Below are 18,978 nucleotides of genomic sequence, written 5' to 3'. Positions count from 1 at the left end.
TCAGCTTTTTACATTTAGGTCCATGATCTACCTTGAATTAATCTTCGTGAATGGTGTAAGGTGAGAGTTGAAGTCTCTCCACTTGTCGGCACTTTCATTTCCCCACTGAAGAACCTTGACTCTTTTGTCAAAAATGAATTATTATATATATGGGTTTGTTTATGAACACGCTTTTCCACTGATGTATTTGTCTCTGCTACACCAATACTATGTTATCTTGATTACTATAGCTTTGTAGTGAGTCTTAAAATCCAATAGTGTAAGTTTTTCAAGTTTGTTCTTCTTTTTCAAAATTGTTTTGTCTATTCTAGGTCTTCTGTATTTCCATATAAATGATGGAATCAGCTTGTCCATTTCTATTTTAAAAACCTGCTGAGATTTTGATTGTGATGGCATTGAATCTATAGATCAACATGGAGAGACACGACATCTTAACAATATCGAGTCTACTCTATGAACATGATGCATCTCTCTATGTGTTTAAGTTGTCTTTTATTTCTTCAAGCAACATTTTTGTATTTTTATAATAGAGGTCTTGCATATATTTCATAAAACTATTAGTGTTTTATGTTTTTTGATATTATTGCCAATGGTGTTTCTAAAATTTGATTTTTCAATTATTTGTTGCTGATAGAAATGCAATTGACTTTTTGGTATGTTGACAATGTTGTTGCTAACTTCACTCATTGATTGTAATATAATAGTTTTTGTAGATTCTTCAGGATTTTCTCTGTATATAACCTTGTTGTACAAATACAGACTTATTTTTCAGACTTTATGCTTGTAAGTGGTTTTATTTCTTTATTGAGCTAGCTAGGATAATGTTGAATAGAAGCAATTAGAATAGACATCCTTATTTATTTGTTTCTAGTATTAGCAGCAAAGCTCTCAATATTGTACCATTAAATACAACGTCAATTGTGGGGTTTTTTTTTTTTTTTTTTTTTTTTGAGATACCTTCCATCAAATAGAGGAAAGTGTTTTTTATTCTAGTTTTCAAAAATCATGAATAATGATTAAATTTTGCCAAATGCTTTTTCTGCAACTATTGAAGTAGTTGTTTAGATTTTTTACTTTATTTTGTTAATGTGATTAGTTACATTTTTTGGTATATTAAATTTACTTTGCCTTACTGCACAAAACTGCATTTGGTCATTATTATGTGTTATCTTTTTAAAAAATGTATACTGGGCACAGTGGCTCACATCTGTAATTCCAGCACTTTGAGAGGCCAAGATGGGTGGATCACTTGAGCTCAGGAGTTCGAGACCACCATGGACAACATAGTGAGACCTTGTCTCTGCAAAAAATATAAAAATTAGCCAAGGCTGGAGGCTTGCTTGAGCCCAGGAGTTTGAGACCATTCTGGGCAACATAGAGAGACACTGTCTCTCTAAAAAATAAAAAAATTGGCCAGGTGTGGTGACATACTTGTATAGTCCCAGCTACTAGGGAAGCTGAAGTGGGAGGATTACCTGAGTCCAGGAGGTCAAGGCTGCAGTGAGGGGCGATCGCACCACTGCACTCCAGCCTGAGTAATAGAGTAAGACCTTGCCTCCAAAATAATAGTAACAATTGAAAAAACTTCAAAATATAAAAGTTAAAAATAAATGTATTGCTGAATTTGGTTTGCGATATATATATACACACATGTGTGTGTATATATATACACACACACACATACACACACACACACATATATTTATTTATTTTTTGGATGGAGTTTTTGCTCTTGTTGCCTAGGCTGGAGTGCAATGGTGCAATCTCAGCTCACTGCAACCTCTGCCTCCTGGGTTCAAGCGATTCTCCTGCCTCAGCCTCCCTAGTAGCTGGGATTACAGGCACGCACCACCACACCCAGCTAATTTTATATTTTTAGTAGAGATGGGGTTTCTCCATGTTGGTTAGGCTGGTCTCAAATTCCCAACTTCAGGTGATCCGTCCACCTAGGCCTCCCAAAGTGTTGGGATTACAGGCATGAGCCACTGCGCCTGGCTTTGTTTGTTGTTGCCTTTTTTTTTTTTTTTTTTTTTTTTTTTTTTTTTTTTGAGACAGAGTCTTGCTCTGTTGCCCAGGCTGTAGTACAATGGTGTGATCGCAGCTCACTGCAACCTCCACCTCCTGGGTTGAAGCAATTCTCCTGCCTTGGCCTCCCTAGTAGCTGAGATTACAGGTGCCCACCACCACACCCAGCTAATTTTTATATTTTAGAATAGACGGGGTTTCATCATGTTGGCCAGGCTGGTCTCAAATTCCTGACCTCAAGCAATCCATCCGCGTTGGCCTCCTAAAGCGCTGTGATTATAGGCATGAGCCACTGTGCCCAGCCTGATTTGCTATATTTTGTGTAGGATTTTGTATATATATTTATGAGAGATCCTGGCCTGTGACTTTCCTTTCTTTGTACTATCCTTGTCAGCTTTTGGTATTACAGTTATGCAAGTCTCAGAAAATGAATTGGGAAGTGTTCCTTTTTTCTCTATTCTCTGAGTTTGTATAAGATGGTATTATTTCTTCCTTACATGTTTGGAAGAATTGCCTCAGTGGACCCGCCTGGGCTTGAAGTTTTCTCTGTGGGAAGATTTTATTTTATTTTATTTTGTTTATTTATTTTTTTGAGACAGAGTCTCATTCTGTCAGCCAGGCTGGAGTGCAGTGGCACGATCCCGGCTCACTGAAACCTTTGCCTCCCAGGCTCAAGCAATTCTCCTGCCTCAACCTCCTGAGTAGCTGGGATTACAGGCCTGTGCCACCACGCCCAGATAATTTTTGTATTTTTAGTAGAGACGGGGGTTTCACCATGTTGGCCAGGCCGGTCTCGAACCCCTGACCTCAGGTAATCCGCTCGCCTTGGCCTCCCAAAGTGCTGGGATTACAGACGTTAGCCACCTTGCCCAGCCGGGAAGATTTTAAATTAATTCAACTTCTTTTTTTTTTTTTTTTTTTTTTTGAGACAGAGTCTCATATTGTTGTTCAGGCTGGAGTGCAGTGACGTGATCTCAGCTCATTGCAACCTCCGCCTCCTGGGTTCGAGCAGTTCTCTGCCTCAGCCTCCCGTGTAGCTGGGATTACAGGCACCTGACACTACGCCTGGCTAATTTTTGTATTTTTAGTAGAGACAAGGTTTCACCATGTTGGCCAGATTGGTCTTGAACTCCTGACCTTGTGATCCATCCGCCTTGGCCTCCCAAAGTGCTGGGATTACAGGCGTGAGCCACCTCGCCCGGCCTTCAACTTCTTTAACAGATATAGGCGTATTGTGATCTCAAAAATCAGAAAATTCTTATAAATTTTTTTTTTCTTTCTTTTTTTTTTGAGACAGAGTCTCACTCTGTCGCCCAGGCTGGAGTGCGGTGGCCAGATCTCAGCTCACTGCAAGCTCCGCCTCCGGGGTTTACGCCATTCTCGTGCCTCAGTCTCCCGAGTAGCCGGGACCGCAGGCGCCCGCCACCTCGCTCGGCTAGTGTTTTGTATTTTTTAGTAAAGACAGGGTTTCACTGTGTTAGTCAGGATGGTCTCGATCTCCTGACCTCGCGATCCGCCCGTCTCGGCCTCCCAAAGTGCAGGGATTACAGGCTTGAGCCACTGCGCCCAGCCAAAATTTGTAAATATTCTTATGACACTGTGTTTTCTCTTAAGGAATTTGCCCATATTATCTCAATTTTCAAATGCCGATGTAAAGTTGTTTATAATATCCTGCTATTATCTTTTTGACATCTGTAGAGTCTATAGTAATGTTTCCCTTTTTATTTCTTACTCTGTCTTTCTTTCTTTTTTTTTTTTTTTTTTTTGCGACAGAGTCTCTCTCTATCACCCAGGCTGGAGTACAATGGCGCGATCTTGGCTCACTGCAAACTCCACCTCCTGGGTTCAAGCAATTCTCCTGCCTCAGCCTTCCTAGTAGCTGAGATTACAGATGCCTGCCACCACACACAGCTAATTTTTTTGTATTTTTAATAGAGATGGGGTTTCGCCACGTTGGCCAGGCTGGTCTCGAACTCGTGACCTCAGGTAATCCACGCCTTGGCTTCCCAAAGTGCTGAGATTACAGGGGTGAGCCACCGCACCCGGGCTTTTATTTCTAATATTTGTTACTTGTGATCTCTTTCCCTCCTTCTCTTTTTACCTTGATCTTTCCTGCTATTTATTACTTTTAGAGGTCTTTTTTAATTTTAGAGATCTTTCCAAAGAACCAGTATTTGTCTTTGTTGACTTTCTCCATTCTATATTTGTTTCCTATTTTATTGATTTCTTCTCTTCTCTTTAACATTTTGTTCCAGGCCGGGCACAGTGGCTCACACCTGTAATCCTAGCACTTTGGGAGGCCGAGGCGGGTGGATCACCTGAGGTCGGGAGATCGAGACTAGCCTGATCAACATGGAGAAACCCCGTCTCTACTAAAAATACAAAATTAGCTGGGCGTGGTGGCGCATGCCTGTAATCCCAGCTACTCGAGATGCTGAGGGAGGAGAATTGCTTGAACCCAGGAGGCAGAGGTTGCCGTGAGCTGAGATCGTGCCATTGCACTCCAGCCTGGGCAACAAGAACGAAACTCCGTCTAAAAACAAAACAAAACAACAACAACAAAAAACATTTTGTTCCTTCTACTTTTGGGGGAAGGGGAGTGTTAAATGCTCTTCTTGTAAAAATTTCTTTTAATGGATGCTTAAATCATTGATTTTTGTTCTTCGATGTATTTAAGTCTATACATTTCTCCTTAAGCATGTTTGGGGCAATATTCCATTATCATTCAGTTCAAAATACTTTATAACTTCCATGGTGTTTCTTCTTTGACCCCCACGACCTATTTAGAGGCGTATTAATTAATTTCGGAACATTTGGGGAGAATTCTCTAGTTATCTTTTAGTTATTGACTTCCAGCTCAACTTCACTGAGTCCAGAGAACATACTACACATGATTTCAGGAATTGGAAATTCGTTAACACTTGCTTTATGGCCCAGCATATGGTCAATTTTGTTAAGTGTCAAAATTGGTACTTGAGAAGCATGTGCCTTCTGTAGTTGTTGGTTTCCTCCTGGTTTTTAAAATAATATCCTATAAATGTCAGTTAGGGAAATTTGTTTAATTACATTGTTCAAATCCTCTACTGACTTTTAAAAAATCTACTTGTCTAATAGTTACTGGGAGAGCTGTGTCAAAAATCTCCAACTATGACTGGGAATTTTGGGGGTTTGCCTATTTCTTCTTCAATTTTTTTTTTTTTTTTTTTTTTTTTTAGTTAGGTTCTTGCTCTGTCACTCAGGCTGGAAAGCAGTGGCATGACCATGGCTCACTACAGCTCTGAATTCCTGGGCTCCAGGGATCCTCCCATCTCAGCCTCTTGAGTAGCTGGGATTACAGGTGCATGCTACCACGCCTACCTATTTTTAGTTTTAGTTTTTTGTAGAGATGAGGTTCTCACTATGTTGCTTGGGCTGGTCTTGAACTCCTGATCTCAAGAGATCCTGGCACCTTGACCTCTTAAAGCATTGGGATTACAGGCATGAGCCAACACGCCTGGCCTGTTCATGAATTCTGTCCATTTTTGCTTTATGTATTTTGAGGTTATATTATCAGATGAGTATTTAGAACTGTTATATTTTCCTGTTGAATTGACCCTTTTATGATCATGAAATGTCCCTCTTTGTTTTTGTTTTTCTTTTCTTTGTTGTTTGTTTTTTTAAACAGAGCCTCACTCTGTCACCCAGACTGGAGTGCAATGGCGTGATCTTGGCTCACTGCAACATCCACCTCCTGGGTTCAAGTGATTCTCATGTCTCAGTCTCCCAAGCAGCTGGGATTACAGGAGTGCGCCACCACACCTGGCTAATTTTTTTGTAGTTTTAGTAGAGATGGGGTTTCACCATGTTGCCCAAGCTGGTCACAAACTCCTGAGCTCAGGCAATCCACCCGCCTTGGCCTCCCAAAGTGCTGGGATTACAGGCATGAGCCACCTGGCCCAGTTCCCTCTTTGTTTTTAGTAATACTTCTTGCCCTAAAGATTACTTTGTCTGATATTAATATAGCTACAACAACTTTATGTTGGTTAGCGCTTGCATTATATCTTTTTTTCATCTTTTAATTATAGTATTTACTTATTTATTTATTTTTTGTAGAGATGGGGTTTTGCCATGTTGCCTAGGTTGGTCTTCAACTCCTGAGCTCAAAGCGATCTGCCTGACTTGGCCTCCCACAGTGCTGGGATTATGGGCATGAGCCACCACACCCAGGCCTCATCCTTTAATTGTAAGCCTTCTGTATCCTTATATTGACCACTTGCACCCCCAAAACTGCTGAATTTATATTGAAGATGTGGCTCTTGTAAACTGCATATAATTGGATTATCTAATGCAATCTGACATTTTTTTCTTTTAATTAGAGGATTTGGCCCCTTTAAATTTCATGTAAATACTAATAGAGTTGGGTTTAATTTACCATATTCTATTTGTTTATTTGTTCCTGTATTTGCAAAGGTCTCTGGTTGCATATGAAGATCTGACTGGAAGAACACACGCACAGAAGCAGGTTAAGAGAGTGGAGCAGTTGTCCAGGTGAGTGAAACTGGCATCCTATATTAGATTCATGGTGGTGAAGATAAGGAGATGTGAACAAATTAGATATTTGGGAGGTAGGAAAAATAGAACTTAGTGATTGTGACCAGGCACAGTGGCTCACACCTGTAATCCTAGCACTTTGGGAGGCCGAGGCAGGCAGATCACTTGAGGTCAGGAGTTCGAGACCAGCCTGGCCAACATGATGAAACCCACTACTCTACAAAAATACAAAAAGTTAGCCAGGTGTGGTGGCATGTGCCTGTAATCCCAGCTACTTGGGAGGCTGAGGCAGGAGAATTGCCTGAACCCAGGAGGTGGAGGTTGCAGTGAGCTGAGATCGTGTCATTGCACTCCAGCCTGGGCAACAGAGTGAGACTCTGTCTCAAAAAGAAAAAAAAAAAAAAAAAAAAAAAGCAAAACTTCGTGATTGCCTTTAGAGTAGTGGTCTCCAACCTTTTTGGCACTAGGAACCGGTTTTGTGGAAGACAGTTTTTCCACAGATGATGGGGTGGGAGCTGGTTTTACACTTGATCTTAGCCAGAAGGCTGAGAAGCGATGGGGGGTGGTTTTGGAATGGAACTGTTCCACCTCAGATCATCAGGCATCACTTAGATTCTCATAAGGAGCACGCAAACTAGATCCCTCGCATGCGCAGTCACAATAGGCTTTCTGTTCCTATGAGAATCTAATGTCGCTGGTGATTTGACAGGGGGCGGAGCTCAGGCGGGGATGCAGGCCAGCCGCTCACCTCCTGCTGTGTGGCCCGACTCCTGCTTTAGGGTATAGAGTGAAAGAGTAAAGAATCAAGGAAGACTCTCCTATTTCTGGTTTAAGAGGTTTGGTGGATGGCACCCCTATTTATTTTAAAAACTCAGGAGGAGAAACAGAACTAAGGGGAAAGATAAAGAGATCAGTTTTGGACTAGTTGACAGCCTAGTGGAGAAAGTCCTGGTATCCGATTCAATATATAGGACTAGAATTTATATCTGAGCTGGAGATATTAATTGGGACCTGCTAAAATATGGGCGGTAATTCAGGCAATGGGAGAGTTAGGGAGTGAGGATAGAAACAGGCCTAGGAGCTGGGCGCGGTGGCTCACGCCTGTAATCCCAGCACTTTGGGAGGCTGAGGCGGGCGGATCACAAGGTCAGGAGATCGAGACCACAGTGAAACCCCGTCTCTACTAAAAATACAAAAAATGAGCTGGGCGCGGTGGCGGGCGCCTGTAGTCCCAGCTACTCGGGAGGCTGAGGCAGGAGAATGGCGTTAACCCAGGAGGCGGAGCTTGCAGTGAGCCGAGATCGCGCCACTGCACTCCAGCTTGGGAGACAGAGCAAAACTCAGTCTCAAAAAAAAAAAAAAAAAAAAAAAAAGAAACAGGCCTAGGACGAAAAACTGAGGAACATTTCATAGTTGGGTTGAGCCAAGGAGACTGAGAAGAGGTAGTCAAAGACGTTGAGAGAAGGAAACCAAGAAGGTACAGTATCATGGCCGGGCGCGGTGGCTCATGCCTGCAATCCCAGCCCTTTGGGAGGCCGAGTCAGGTGGATCATGAGGTCAGGAGTTCCAGACTAGTCTGGCCAATATGGCGAAACCCCATCTCTACTAAAAATACAAAAATTAGCCAGGTGTGGTGGCGCACGTCTATAATCCCAGCTACTCAGGAGGGTGAGACGGGAGAATCACTTGAACCTGGGAGGTGGAAGTTGCAGTGAGGCAAGAGTACGCCACTGCACTCCAGCCTGGGCGACAGAGTGAGACTCTGTCTCAAAACAAAAACTAAAAACAGAAAACAAAGTACAGTATCCTAGAAGCTGGGAAGAGAGTGTTTTTGTAAAGAGGAAAATGAGTAACTGCTCTCTGCTGCTGAGAGGTCCTATTAGGTAAGGACTAAAACACGTATGCCACAGCCTAAGGAAGAGTAGTTTGAATGGAGTAAGTGAGGTGGCACCAGGTGGAGTGGGTTATAAAGTAGGAGATGAAGAAATGAAGACAAATAGGCCGGGCCTGGTGGCTCACGCCTGTAATCCCAGCACTTTGAGAGGCCGGGGGGTGTGTGGATCACCTGAGGTCAGGAGTTCGAGACCAGCCGGGCCAATATGGTAAAACCCCGCCTCTACTAAAAATACAAACACTAGCTGGGCATGGTAATCCCAGCTACTTGGGAGGCTATAATCCCAGCTACTTGGGAGGCTGAGGCAGGAGAATCACTTGAACCCAGGAGGCGGAGGTTGCAGTGAGCTGAGATTGCACCACTGCACTCCAGCCTGGGTGACAGAGCGAAACTCTGTCTCAATTAAAAAAAAAAAAAAAGAAATGAAGACAAATTTAGATACTGACATTGGTAAGAATCGGCTAGGTTTGGCCGTGACAATAAACAACCCCCAAGTCTCAGTGGATTGAAGTAGGAATCGGCAAACTTTTCCTGTAAAGGGCCAGCTGGAAAGTATTTTAGGCGTTGTAGGTCACAGCTATTGTCATAGACAACAGAGACTATAATCTCTGTCGCAACTACTCAACGCTGCCATTGTAGTACAGCACTAGGCAGAGACAACATGTAAACAAAAGGGTGCGGCTGTGTTCCCACAAATACTTGTTTACAAAACCAGGCAGCCGGTTCGATTGGCCCCAGGTTGGCAGCAGGTTGGATTTGGGCTGCAGTTGGCTGACCCCTAGGTTAAAGCAACTCTGGTGGTCATTGAAATGTGCCGCTCGGATTTCCTTCAAGGGAACCTGCCACATGGGGCAGAGTGGACTGACAGCCCTGGCTGCTGCCCAGGCGTCCTTCACTGTGTTTGCATTGAGGTCATGCTTGCCAGGGCTGGTCCTGGCCAGTACTGAGCATGGCAGGGAACAAGGGCTGGCCCATTCCTGTGGGACTTGAACTCCTGTAACGGGCAATCTTGGCTTGGAGACTCTCTCCATCGGCCTATCTGAAAGTTTCTTAGAATTGTGGTGCAAAAACAGAAATAAAAATAGATAAATAAACGAATAAAGAGGCCAGGCAAGGAGGCTCATGCCTGTAATCCAAGTGCCTTGGGAGGCCGAGGTGGGTGGATTGCTTGAGGCCAGGAGTTTGAGACCAGCCTGGCCAACATGGCAAAACCCCGTATCTACTAAAAATATAAAAATTAGCCGGGCTTGTTGGTGGGTGCCTGTAATCCCAGCTACTTGGGAGGCTGAGGCAGGAGAATTACTTGAACCCAGGAGGTAGAGGTTGCAGTGAACCAAGATCACGCCACTGCACTCCAGCCTGGACGACAGAGGGAGACTCCGTCTCAAAAAAAGAAAAAGAAATGATAAAATGGATTTTGGAGACTCAGAAGCAGAATGGGTGGGGGCCGGGTGAGGGATAAAAAAACTATGTGTTGGGTACAATGTATACTACTCAGTTGAGGGGTCCACTAAAATCTCAGACTTCACCACTATATAAATCATCCGTGTAACCAAAAACCACTTGCACCCCCAAAACTACTGAATTTTTTAAGAAAAGCATTGACCTGGAAGTAACACATATCACTTCTGTCCAACTTTCATTGACCAAACCAAGTTGCGTGGCCATTCCTAACTTGAAGGGAAATTGCATCGTGCTTTGTGCCCAGAAGGCAGAGACACAGAAGACTGATGAACTGTCCTAATGACAATTGCAATCACTCCCCCCCGCCTTTTTTTTTTTTTTTTGAGAAGGAGTCTTGCTCTGTCGCCCAGGCTAGAGCGCAGTGGTGCGATCTCGGCTCACTGCAACCTCCGCCTCCCGGGTTAAAGCGCTTCTCCTGCCTCAGCCTCCTGAATAGCTGGGATTACAGGCACCCACCACCGCACCCGGCTAATTTTTGTATTTTTAGCAGAGATGAGGTTTCACCATCTGGGCCAGGCTGGTTTCGAACTCCTGACCTCATGATACACCTGCCTTGGCCTCCCAAAGTGCTGAGATTACAGGTGTGAGCCACCGGGCCTGGCTCCAGCAATCACTCTTTTAAACAGTTTAAGGAAGGAGAAGGGGAGATGTTGGAAGTTGTCACTTTGAAGAGCAGGAAGGGAGTTAATCACTGAAGCATAGCCAGGATTGTCAAGCCACGTTCAGGTTTCATATAACATTGAGGACCACCATTTTCTTTGGTACCAGTCTTCTCAGCTATGTGCTTTTCTCTAGTGATGCTCAGCTGCCTGGATGCAGGCACGATAAAAGCCAAGAGTTGGATTCATCAATTTTTAACATATTATTTTATTTTATTTATTTTTGAGTCGGAGTCTTACTCTGTCACCCAGGCTGGAGTGCACTGGTGTGATCTTGGCTCACTGCAACCTCCGCCTGCTGACTCCAGGTGATTCTCCTGCCTCAGCCTCCCAAGTAGCTGGACTACAGGTATAAGCCAGCACGCCCAGCTAATTTTTTTGTATTTTTAGTAGAGATGGGGTTTTGCCATGTTGGCCAGGCTGGTCTCGAACTTCTGACCTCAAGTGATCCACTTGCCTCAGTCTCCCAAATTGTTGGGTTTACAGGTGTGAGCCACTGCATCCCGCCTAGATAACATTTTTAAAATACATTGATGCCCCCTCCCATCATGAAAGCAAGGATTTTTGTCCGTTTTGTTTAATGCTATGGCCTTAACCTAGAACAGTGATTGGTCAAGACAGGTCCTATTTAAATATTTGTTGAATGAATGATTCAATGCTCTTTAGAAAAATTCAGGCTGGGCGTGGTAGCTCATGCCTGTAATCCGAGTACTTTGGGAGGCTGAGGTGGGAGGATCACTTGAGGCCCAGAGTTCAAGCAAGATCCCATCTCTACAAAAAAAGAAAAGAAGGCCGGGCGCGGTGGCTCAAGCCTGTAATCCCAGCACTTTGGGAGGCCGAGGTGGGCGGATCACAAGGTCAGGAGATCGAGACCACAGTGAAACCCCGTCTCTACTAAAAATACAAAAAAAAAAAAAATTAGCCGGGCGCGGTGGCGGGCGCCTGTAGTCCCAGCTACTCAGGAGGCTGAGGCAGGAGAATGGCAGGAACCCGGGAGGCGGAGCTTGCAGTGAGCCGAGATCGCGCCACTGCACTCCAGCCTGGGCAACAGCGTGAGACTCCGTCTCAAAAAAAAAAAAAAAAAAAGGAAAGAAAAGAAAAATTCAAATCATAAAGAGGTGTATAGATTTAAAAGTGGATTCCTTTGGGGCTGGGTGCAGTGACTCATGCCTGTAATCCCAGCACTTTGGGAGGCTGAGGCAGGCAAATCAGTTGAGGTCAGGAGTTTGAGACCAGCCTGTCTAACATGGCGAAACCCCATCTCTACTAAAAATAAAAAAATTAGCCAGGTGTGGTGGCTAATACCTGTAATCCCAGCTACATGGGAGGCTGAGGCACGAGAATCGTTTGAATCTGGGAGGAGGAGGTTGCAGTGAGCTGAGATTGCACCACTGCACTGCAGCCTAGGTGACAGAGACTCTGTCTCAAAAAAAAAAAAAAAAAAAAAGCAACAAAACAAAAAACACACACACAATGGTGGATCCCTTTGGTTCCCATTGCCACTCCCTTAGGGATAACTACTGCTAATAGTGTGTGTGTGCGCGCACGCACGTGTGTGTGTGAGGCTGTGGGGTGTGTGTGTCTGTCTGTACTTCCAGACTTTTTCATATGCATAGACATACAGTAGTTCCAGCTTATCCACAGTTTCACTTTCTATAGTTTTAGTTACCCAAGGTCGGTCAAAGTCTGAGAATAGGTAGGTGGAATACAATAAGTATATTGTTACAATTGTGCTGTTTTATTAATTGTTGTAAATCTCTTCTTGTGCCTTTTTTTTTTTTTTGAGACGGAGTCTTGTTCTGTCACCCAGGCTGGAGTGCAGTGGCGCAATCTCGGCTCACTGCAGCTTCTGCCTCCTGGGTTCAAGTCATTCTCCTGCCTCAGCCTCCCGAGAAGGTGGGACTACAGGCATGTGCCACCATGCCCGGCTAATTTTTGTATTTTTAGTAGAGACGGAGTTTCACCATGTTGGCCAGGCTGGTCTTGAACTCCTGACTTCAGGTGATCCACCAGTCTTGGCCTCCCAAAGTGTGGGATTACAGGCGTGAGCCACTGTGCTCGGTCTCTTGTGCATAATTTTAAAATTAAACTTTGTCATAGGTATGTACAGGAAAAAACATAGTACATATATGATTTGGTACTATCTACAGTTTCAGGTATCCACTGGGGGTCTTGGTCTATTTTTTAAATTAAAAACAAAGCTCGGGTGCGGTGGCTTACACCTGTAATCCCAGCACTTTGAGAGGCCGAGGTGAGTGGATCATGAGGTCAGGAGTTCGAGACCAGCCTGGCCAATATGGTGGAACCCCCGTCTCTACTAAAAATACAAAAATTAGCCGGGCGTGGTGGCGCATGTCTGTAATCCCAGCTACTCGGAAGGCTGAGGCAGGAGAATTCCTTGAACCCGGAAGGTGGAGGTTGCAGTGAGCCGAGATTGTGCCACTACACTCCAGCCTGGGCAACAGAGCTAGACTCTGTCTCAAAAACAAACAAACAAACAACGAAACAAAACAAAAAATAAGTAGTATTTCCACATGGTTCTAAGAAACGTTTTCCCCCTCAAGTATTTTATTATTTATTTATTTATTATTTTTGAGACAGGATCTTCTCTGTTGCCCAGGCTGCAATGCAAGGGTGTGATCTCAGCTCACTGCATCCTCTACCTCCTGGGCTCAAGTGATCCTCCCACCTCAGCCTCCTGAGTAGCTGGGACTACAGGTACACTCCTCCATGCCAGGCTAGTTTTTGTATATTTTGTAGATATGAGATTTCACCAAGTTGCTCGGGCTGGTTTCAAACCCCTGGCCTCAAGCGTTCCTCCTGCCTCGGCCTCCCAAAGTGCTGGGATTACAGGCCCGTGCCACCACACCCGGCTAATTTTTGTATTTTTAGTAGAGACGGGGGTTTCACCGTGTTGGCCAGGTTGGTTTCGAACTCCTGACCTCAAATAATCCGCCCACCTTGGCCTCCCAAAGTGCTGGGATTACAGGTGTGAGCCACTGTGCCTGGTCATGGAGGGTGTTTTACTGGCTCATATCACTCAATTCCTAGGGACAACTGACTTCAAGTATAGCTGGGTTCAGGTGCCCAAATTTCGCCTTCATAATCTCTCACCAGCACTTAGATTTCCTTTGTTTTGGCTTCACTCTCAGATCAACTCTTGTGTGGAAAGTCAAGACGCCACACGCCAACTGCTCTTCTTCTCTGGGAGATTGGCTCTCACTTAGATCACATGCCCTGCCCTAAACCAATCAGTTTGCTTGAGGTGGGGGATGGATACACTGATTGGGCAAGTCTAAGTCACAGAACTCACCCCTGCAACTGGGAGGCGGAGCCAGCCCCAGCAAACCGCTTGCCAGACAGTAGGAGAGAAGTGGTTTTGCAGACAATCTGCAAAAGCGAAGGGCAGTTGCCGGAATTCTGAAGGGATAATGGGTGCTGGGAAGGCTAAAACCACAGATTTTTACTAAAAAGGAGTAGCTTTCTCAAAGGGTTTGTTTAACATTTTGGTGAGTACAGATCAATTGCCTCCCAAACTGTCGTACTATTTTGTATATTCGCCAACAATGTTTGAGAGTTCCCTTGTATCTGCGCTCAGGTGAACACCAAACATTATCAATTGCATTAATTTTTTACCAAATTAATGGACCAAAATATATCTCTACCAGGTGCAGTGGCTCATGCCTGTAATTCCAACATTTTGGGAGGCTGAGGTGGGAAGGTTGCTTGAGTCCAGGAATACGAGGCCAGCCTGGGCAATATAGCGAGACCCTGTTTCTACAAAAAATAAAAATACAAAAAATTAGCTAGGCTTGGTGGTGTGCACTTGTAGTTCTAGCTACTTGAGAGGTTGAGTACAGGAGATTAAGGCTGCCGTGAGCTATGATCACACCACCGCAACACCTGGGCAACACACTGAGACTCTGTCTCAAAAAAAACAAAAAACATAAATTGTCTTGTCGTTACCTTTGCCCTCTGTCCTGTTGGATTTTCTGACCTTTTCTTACTGATCTGCAGGATCCTTTTGTATATCAGGGATAATAATTAGCAGGTAACTCTATCTGTGCTTTAAATACTGCAAAACTCCCACTTTAGCAGTCACTTTGTTTTTGTTTTTGAGACGGAGTTTCACTTTTGTTGCCCAGGCTGGAGTGCAGTGGCACGATCTTGGCTCACTGCAACCTCCGACTCCCGGGTTCAAGTGATTCTCCTGCCTCAGCCTCCTGAGTAGCTGGGATTACAGGCATGTTCCATCATGCCGGGCTAATTTTTATATTTTTAGTAGAGACAGGGTTTTACCACGTTGGCCAGGCTGGTCTGGAACTCCTAACCTCAGGTGATCTGCCCGCCTCAGCCTCCCAGAGTGCTGGGATTACAGGCGTGAGCCACCGCCCCCCGCCTAGCATTCACTTTTTTAACTTTATGGTGTCTTTTACTGTAATCAAATATTTTGATATTTTTCATTATAGTTTATGAATTTCATGTCTTATGAAAGTCCTTCTTATCCCCAAATTACAAAAAATGTTCTTCTTCTGGCACTGTCTGATTAAAACAAAACAAAACAAAACAAAAAACCCAAAAAACAAAAAACCCAAACCCTCCTGTATTTCTTCCTGGTGCTTTTGTAGTTTAGTTCTTTATATACTTAGTTAATCCATCTGGAATTCATTTTTATGTATAGATCTGACTTAAGTATTTATTTTTCATAGATGGATAGCCACTTGTTCCAGCATGGATTCTTTTCCTTGCTAGTTTGAAACGCTGTTTTTATCATGTGCTAAATTTCCATGTGGTGGGAGGTGGAGATTGAGAAGTATCTTAAAAGGTAAAACTGAATGAGAGAGTGAGTGGGAGGGAAAGGAGGGATCCAGGGTGACTACTTTTCCTGGCTGAGTGATTGTCTGGAACTGTGGAGTAGGAAGAGGGGCATGAATAGGAAGGTAGGTCAATTTGGGACATGTTGCTTTTGAGGGACTCATGGATATCCAGGACATATTTAATAGAAATACATTAAATACAGATGGCTCATGCCTGTAATCCCAGCACTTTTGGAGGCCGAGGTGGGCAGATCACTTGAGGTCAGGAGTTCAAGACCAGCCTGGCCAACATGGTGAAACCCCATCTCTACTAAAAATACCAAAATTAGCCGGGCGTGGTGGTGGGCACCTGTAATCCCATCTTCTTGGGAGGCTGAAGCAGGAGAATCACTTGAACCCAGGAGTCAGAGGTTTCAGTGATCAGAGATCACGCCACTGCACTCCAGCCTGAGCGACAGAATGAGACTCTATCTCGGAAAAATAAAAAATAAAAATAATATAAATACATGAAAAGCCTTTATACTAAAATATTCACTACATGAAAAATGTTTTGGAAACTGTTTCTGTACAACGTGTTCTATTGTTATGTTTGCCTATTCATTTACTTGGTTATTTCATAAATATTTGTGAAATAGGAAAATAAATCCTATGCTTGCTGTAATAATAATTGTTTTATGGTACATTTGGATTAGTGGTAATGGAAGTAATTCCCACCTGGTCAATTATCCTTATTTTTAACTACTTTGTTGTTGTTGTTGTTGTCAGTATCCATTTACTCTTCCAGATGAATTTTAGAATTATCTTTTCTAGTTTTGGTTAAATAATTCCACTGGAAATTTAAACTGGAGCTGCATTGAATTTATAGAGTAATCTTGGGGAAAATGAGAGCTTTTCCAGAGTGTTCTTCCATTTTGAGAAGATGGCATAGATCTTGCTATTCAGGTCTTCTTGTATATCCTGGGTAAAGTTTATTCCTGGGTATTTCATAGCTTCAATTGCTATCATGAATTAGATAATTTTTTCTAACATTTTAAAATTGGTTTTTCTTGGTAAAAAATAAAACTATTGATTTTTGTACATTTTTCTTTTAACTGGCCATTTTACTGAACCTGCTGGTGTGATCTAAATGGCTTCAGTTGAATCTTTGACTTTTCTAACTAGATAATAATGTAATCTGCATGTAGTGATGATTTTGCTCTTTTTGTAGTATTTATATCTCATTTCTTTTCTTAGATTAACTCTTTTATTTGATTCTTGCTTCTTTTTATTTACCTTTTTATAGCTTTATTATGAACAATTGATAATACAATAAACTACACATATTTAAAATGTACAATTTGATAAGTTTTCACATATGGACATATCCTCAAAGCCATCAAGTCAAGATAATGAACATATTTATCACCCCGAAAGTTTCCCCATGCCCTTTTGCTCCCCCCACTCTCCACCCCCTCCCCTCATCTCTAGGCAACCATTGATCTGTTTTCCATCCCTATAGATTAGTTTGCATTTTCTGAATGCAGTCATACAGTAGATACTCTTTTTTTCATTTGTCTTCTTTCATCCAGCGTAATACTTTTTTATTATGTGTCCGGGCGCAGTGGCTCACACTTGTAATCCTAGCACTTCGGGAGGCCGAGGTGTGGGGATCACTTGAGGTCAAGAGTTTGTGACCAACCTGGTCAACATGGTGAAACCCCGTCTCTACTAAAAATACAAAAATTAACTGGGCGTGGTGGTGCACGCCTGTAATCCCAGCTACTCAGGAGGCTGAGGCAGGAGAATCGCTTGAACCCAGGAGGCAGAGGTTGCAGTGAACTGAAATTGCACCACTGCACTCCAGCCTGGGCGACAGAGCAAGACTCTGTCTCAAAACAAAGCAAAACAAATTAGCCAGGCATGGTGGCAGGCACCTGTGGTCCCAGCTACTCGGGAAGCTGAGGCAGAATGGCTTGAAGACAGGAAGTGGAGGTTACAGTGAACCAAGGTCACGTCACTGCACTCTAGCTTGGGCAACAGAGCGAGACTCTGTCTCAAAAAAACAAAACAAAACAAAACAAAAAACCACCGCTAAACTAATTTCCAAAGTGGTAATACCATGTTACATACCCACCAGCAGTGTATGAGTTTCATTTTCTCCTCATTTTCAGCAGCACTTGATACTGTGCTGTTCCAATAGCAATTATCTCATTGTGAAACCATAATTTGCATTTCTCTAATGACTAGTGATGGGCATCTTTCTATATCCATCTGCATATCTTCTTCTTTGTTGAAGTATCCAAAACCTTGTGCTTTTTTTTTTTTTTTCCCCTGAAACAGGGTCTTGCTCTGTTGCCCAGACTGGAGTGCAGTGGTGCAAACGTGGCTCACTGCAGCCTTGACTTCTGTGGCTCAAGGGATCCTCCCACATCAGCCTCTCAAGTAGCGGCGACTACAGGCATTAGCCACAATGGTCAGCTAGTTTTTAAACTTTTTTTTTTTTTGAGACAGAGTGTTGCTCTGTCGCCCAGGCTGGAGTGCAGTGGAGTGATCTCAGCTCACTGCAACATCTGCCTCCCAGGTTCAAGCAATTCTCCTGCCTCAGCCTCCCCACTAGCTGGGATTATAGGTGCCCGCCACCACGCCTGGCTAATTTTTGTATTTTTTTTTAAGTAGAGACAGGGTTTCACCATGTTGACCAGGCTGGTCTCGAACTCCTGACCTCAGGTGATCCACCTGTCTCAGCCTCCCAAAGTGCTAGGATTACAGGTGTGAGCCACCGTGTCCAGCTTAAACATTTTTTTTGTAGAGACAGGGTTTCATTATGTTGTTAGACTCGTCTCTAACTTCTGGGCTCAAGAAATCCTTCTGCCTTGGCCTCCCAAAATGCTGGGATTACAGGTGCAAGTTACCATGCCTGGAACTTGTACCTATTTATTTATTTATTTATTTGAGAAGGAGTTTCGCTCTGTCACCCAGACTGTAGTGCAGTGGCACGATCTCGGCTCACTGCAACCTCTGCCTCCCAGGTTCAAGCGATTCTCCTGCCTCGGCCTCCAAAGTATCTGGAACTACAGGCACACACCACCACGCCCAGCTAATTTTTGTATTTTTAGTAAAGACCGGGTGTCGCCATGTTGGCCAGGCTAGTCTTAAACTCTTGACCTCGGGTGATCCACCTGCCTCGGCCTCCCCAAGTGCTGGAATTACAGGTGTGAGCCATTGCACCTGGCTCCGTATGGCCATTTTAAATAACGGGTTGTTTTCTTATTATTGGGATTTTAGAGTTCTTTTTGTATCCTGGATAAAAGTCCTTTATCCATATATGCTTGCAAATACTCTTTCCCAGTCTGGCTTGCTTTTTTATTCTCTTCCTCTTTGTTTGTTTGTTTGTTTGTTTGTTTGTTTTTCTTTCTTTCTTTCTTTCTTTCTTTCTTTTTCTTTCTTTCCTTCCTTCCTTCTTTCCTTCTTTCCTTCTTTCTTTCCTTCTTTTCTTTTCTCTCTCCTTCCTCCCTCCCTCCCTCCCTCTCTCTCTCTTTCCTTCTTTCTCTCTCTCTTTCCTTCCTTCTTTCTTTCTCTTTCTTTCTTTCTTTCTTTCTTTCTTTCTTTC

Source organism: Macaca fascicularis, chromosome 16 (assembly GCF_037993035.2).
Source record: "Macaca fascicularis isolate 582-1 chromosome 16, T2T-MFA8v1.1".
In the NCBI taxonomy this organism is placed as follows: Eukaryota; Metazoa; Chordata; class Mammalia; order Primates; family Cercopithecidae; genus Macaca; species Macaca fascicularis.
This window is presented reverse-complemented; position numbering follows the sequence as displayed.